Source organism: Helobdella robusta, assembly GCF_000326865.2.
Source record: "Helobdella robusta unplaced genomic scaffold HELROscaffold_3, whole genome shotgun sequence".
Classification (NCBI taxonomy): domain Eukaryota; kingdom Metazoa; phylum Annelida; class Clitellata; order Rhynchobdellida; family Glossiphoniidae; genus Helobdella; species Helobdella robusta.
Genome location: NW_008704501.1, coordinates 3,657,161 through 3,663,182, shown reverse-complemented (window position 1 = coordinate 3,663,182; position 6,022 = coordinate 3,657,161).

Sequence of the window (6,022 nt, the reverse complement as noted above, 5' to 3'; positions counted from 1 at the left end):
CAAAATGAGATGTTTTGAACGGAGGACAAACAATTCGCAAAATTTAATAAAAATTTTTGAAAAAATTTGAATTTTAAACTTAATAAAGTAAAAATTTAGCAGATAGCAGCGCCATTGAATCTATATATGTGTAGTGCTTCAGTCTTTCAAAAAGTAGAAGTAATTTGACAAAACTGCATTCATTTAATTGAATGAATATATACTTCAATAAACCGTGTTTGATACATATATGTCTCAGTCCATCATCATTGTATATAATAGTCTTTCAACACTTATATCACTGTATAATCATCATATATCAATCTATCATATCATCATTTTACATCAAACTATTATCACGTATATCAATCTATTATCACCATATATCATCATCATATATCAGTTCATCATCATCATATATCAGTTCATCATCATCGTATATATCATTCTACCATCACATATGTCATTCTATCATCTCGTGCATCAATCCATCATTGTATGCATGCCCATTATCACGTATGCAATCAGACTTTTCAGCGGCGTATCCAGAAGAGGTTTGGTGAAATGCATACCCCCCTCCAGGCCACGAAAAAAAATCAGTGCGAAATTGAGAAATATTTAACGTCAGGATTAATTATTTTGTAAAATTAAACATGAGTTAGCATATAAAGTCATCCGCTTGTTGGATTTAAAAATTCTAACCACCCATCACAAAATTGTTGACTCGCCACTAGCCTTAGTTCTCTACAGACATGTTTGTGAAAATTTAAATGTAAAATAACTTCGTTGTTTAATGCTTATTTCAATAAAAAATTATAATATGTTTCAAACGAGTTTTTAGAATCAAGAAAAATTTGCAAAACATTAATTTATAGAAAGATGCACACACAATGGGCTACAATGGCAAACAAGAAAAGATATTATATTTGGAGATGTTCTTTGAAGGCAGTCTACAATTCAATAAATTTTTTGCAGTCTGTGTGGCTCGTAGCTGGTGTAGCTGCGCTGGCCACTTTGGGATGCCACATAAACTTCATTTCAGAAGCTTCGTAGAAGAACAAATGTACCAGCCGGGTTGACTTAATGATGGAGTTTGCATCTGTTTGCATCTAAATTGGCGTTAAAAATGCATGTTAATTTAGGTACGAAACCAAGATGACTGTTCCAATGAACAAATAAAAAATAATCAGACAGAAAATCTCAACACTGTAAACACTTTTATTGGAGTTTTCTGAAGAAATTTTCATCAATAGCGCCATAAAACATAAACGGGAGATAGAATTTCCCTACCTGCAGTTTTAACTCGTAAATTTGCAACGCAAAAAAAGCTGCTTGGTAGGTACACTTGAATGTAAATGAAAAAATAAAGCATTAAAATCCGTTCCAATTGTGTGGTTGTGTTTTTTCTTCATGTAGTTCAGTTTTAAACATAGTATGAAAAAGTGCGATAGAAAATGTCGCTATGAGATATAACTAGATACATTGATATATTATAAGATACAATGATATACAAACAATGATATTTATAAGGAAATATAAGGGAAATAAACAATGAGATATAATGGTGTAAAAGATGATTCTTTGAGATAAAACATGATGCAACGATATACAAAATGATATATCGGATAAAAATTATACATTGCAATAAAATATGATACTAAGATAAACAATGAGATATATTAAAATTTAACGATGCATTAATATGCATTAAAAACATTGAGACACAACATGATACATTGAGATGCAACATGATACATTAAGATACAACATGATACAACATGATACATTGAGATACAACATGATACATTGAGATGCAACATGATACATTGAGATACAACCTGATGCAGCATGATACACTGAGATGCAACATGATACATTGAGTTGCAACATGATACATTGAGATACAAAGTGATACATTAAGATACAACATGATACAACATGATACATTGAGATACAACATGATACATTGAGATGCAACATGATACATTGAAATACAACCTGATGCAGCATAATACACTGAGATGCAACATGATACATTGAGTTGCAACATGATACATTGAAATACAACCTGATGCAGCATAATACACTGAGATGCAACATGATACATTGAGTTGCAACATGATACATTGAGATACAAAGTGATACATTGAGATACAACATGATACATTGAGATACAAAGTGATCCTGTGCGATGTATTGCGATACGACGTAATACATCAAACACACGTCATCGCGTCCAAGTGGAAGAATTTCTGTTTTCTATTTTCATATTTCACGGTCCGATATTCTTTGATTGTTGTTTTTAAATTAAAAAAATATTTGAATTAAAATGTTGACATATGAGACAGAGCGGTACATACGGTGTTTACGCAGTTCTATCTATCTATTGGAGTTAGGCTTGTTGGACATGCAAATGTTTATGCAAATTCCGGATTGTTTTCAGTTCGTAGTACATCATTTCAATTGCCGCCTAATTATGTTTACGAGCAAGTGGCCAATCTTCTTTCTCTATTGAGTACTTTTATTTTGCTACATCTGCATAGGGCGATATAATTACAGTAGGACGACCTCTCTGATTTATGCTGCTGCTGCAACAAATACACGAAATGTAGCAAGGGGGAGGTTGAAAATGACGATGCCTTAGTCACTTGCATCTTCGATAATTTTTTTACATTTTGACATTTTTTCGTGTTACAATTTTTAAAATGCCCAATTGTTTGAGAATATCATTCATTTCTAGATATATACGACACGATATAATAAAAAAAAACCTACTATCAATACAAAACATTGTGAATAATAATAATAATAATCAAAAGTCTGTATGGCTGGCTGAAGGTGCAAGAGAAAGCAAAGTTACTTTTCACAAGACGATCTGTGACGATTTCCTGCCATAAACAGTTTGGCTTGGATAATAATGACGTCGAGCGTACGTGAAGTGAACTACAATCAGCATGAATGTAGGGTATGACGGTTTCTCTGGCTGTTAAATGGATCACAGCACAAGTCTCAGCCACTTGTGTTGGGCAACGTCAGGGCTGGCCGCCTTGCCTTGCCCATGTCGTTCGTTTTATCCAAAGGTACTATATAAATTCTTTTTATTGTTGTTGTTATATTTATTGTTATTATTATTATTATTATTAGTAGTAGTAGTAGTTGTTGTTGTAGTAGTACTAGTAGTAGTAGTACTAGTAGTAGTACTAGTAGTAGTAGTAGTAGTAGTAGTAGTAGTAGTAGTAGTAGTAGTAGTAGTAGTAGTAGTAGTAGTAGTAGTAGTAGTAGTAGTATTAGTATTATTATTATATTATTATATTATTATTATTATATTATTATTAATATTGTATTATTATTGCCGTCGACTGGCAAGAGAGTTGGCCAATAAACGTCCAACTTACTGCTAGATGGTCTATTCATAGTTTATTAGGTTAAAACCTGGTTTAAAAATGGGTCCGAAATGATTGTAGCAATTAGTTGAATGAAGGTTTTGAATTTGGCCACCATTTGCTTGGAATTAATATTTTAATTTAATTTTAACATTTGATTTCAAATTATTTAAAAGTAGCCGATATTCATATATACAGCAAAACAAACGTTAAGCTATTGTTAAAATGGCCATTCCTGGCTCTGGTACGCTTTTGTTTTAGAAAATGTATGAGCTGTGTGTTGTTGCGACTAAAACTAAAATATTCTAGTTGTGGGTGTGTAGTTGTGCATGTTTTTATAAGTATTTGCGTCTCAGCAATGTTATAATTCGAAAACTGATTGACCAACAAGACACGTCTGACCTTTAACCTGGCCTCAATAAACCAACTGCATCTTAATCGTCGCAGGAGGTTCAACGTTCAGAGATCAAGGCCTATCACAATTGTCCGTCCACTGATATAGCTTGTCCCAATCTGGTGTCATTGTTATTTCTATGTTATCTTTGTCGTTTTTGTTGTTGTCGTTATTGCTATTTCTACATTATCTTTGTTGTTTTTGTTTTCGTCATTGTTATTTCTATGTTGTCTCTCTTGTTGTTGTTGTTGTGTTGTTGTTATTGTTGTAGTTGTTGATATTATACTATAAACAGTCTCTTTTATTTTATTATGAAAATATGTATCTCACACACACACACACACACACGCACGCGCACACACACAAATTGATGTAATCGTGACAATGTTATTTGCATTATTAGTAACGATTATAGTAATACTCGTAGCAAAGTAGTTGTAGGAGAAAAAAATGCTATTGTTAATGAGGTTGTTGATGTTGTAGAAGTATGTACCACCAGCATGTCGTTTATTATAGATTGTACTTACTCCGAGCAAAAATTCTGATAAAAATGGTAACAAAGTGACAGTAATTTTTTAACAGCATCAAATTCTTTCTTTATCCAAAAAACAATTTCCGATTTTGAAAAGTTAAAAACATAGTTAGAAAAAGGAAAAATATTTTAAAATTAAAGATTCCTGTGGAAACATAATGGTGGGGTAGTGACGATATTGACGATGAAGACGACGACGACGATGATGATGATGATGATGATGATGGCAGTGAAAATAATTAGAACGATCTTTTTTATTCAGCTATAAAATAATGAAAATGACAATAAAATGAAACAAATTGGCAAGTAGAATAAAATAAGAGTAGAAGTGAAATAAAATAAAAGTAGAGTATTAATTCTTTTTACGAAGCTCTTCATTTAAAAAGAATGAGTGCAACTAGAGTTTAATTAGTTTCAATAACAGTAAGATTAATAATAATAATAATGCGAAGAAGAATTACAATCATATAATCTTTGCAAGTATGTCTGACAAATTCTGCAGATAATAAATTTTTGCACAGTCCTCAACACCTTGCTTGTTTTTTCCGAATTGTTCACTTATTTCTTTTTACATCAAAGTTTTCCGTAAAAATTTCCCATAAAAATTTTCTACTAGCAAAAGTAACTAGTGGTGTTAATGAAGTTTGGCTGAAAATAATTAGACAATTCTCTATTAAATAAATTTCACTCTTTTGAAGTTCTTTCAATTTTTGTCTTAAAATAACTCCACATTTTTTGGATGAGCATATTAAATTAATAATATATATCAACTGATGAAAATTGCATTGTATTGTAGCCTCAGATCAAGATATATTCATTTATCATTCATTCATTCATTCATTCATCTATTCATTCATTCATTCATTCATCTATTCATTCATTCATTCCTTGTTTTTTTTATTTATTCATCTACTCATTCATTTGTTTGTTAAAGTTGTTGTCATTTAACGATTAATTAATAGTACACACAATACACACACAGCAAAGTATAAGGCATTGAAACGTAGCAAATGGAATTCAGACAGATGTAGATATGCCTCTCTCACCTCTCCTCTTCCATCTCTTCTTATCTCTCTTCATCTAAGATCCATTCCTTGGAAACATCGTTGAAATGTTGTTTATTACTAAAAGATCAAACATTTGATCTTGTTTGGGCTCCAGTAAACTTCAACATTAAATTAATGTTTCAGCACGTTATTATATTGTATTGTATTGTGCGACAGATAATTTTAATTTTGTCGTTGGCTTTTAATAAAAAAAAAAAACGAAATTATATATTTTTTCATAGATGCTTTTTGTATTATCAACGTCAGACTTTGGGCTTGATGTCATGTTACTTGATAGTTCACGTTATGAAACTTCCAACTTTTTTAATCTCACAAGTTCCACAAACAACAATCATGAAAGTAGAATAATACTTTTCTAAGTATCTGGCGCACCAGTGATTCAAGCAAGAGTTTCAATAACAACTCATGCGGGAGCATCTCTCTCTCTCTCTCTCTCTCTCTCTCTCTCTCTCTCTCTCTCTCTCTCTCTCTCTCTCTCTCTCTCTCTCTCTCTCTCTCTCTCTCTCTCTCTCTCTCTCTCTCTCTCTCTCTCTCTCTCTCTCTCTCTCTCTCTGCTTCCCACCGCAGTATCCTCATTAATGTTGCTTCGTCGTACTTTTTTGTCAGTCTGAGCAGCAGTATTTGCTAACTTATTTTTATGCAACTAATTTTTTAGAGTTTGTGTCAG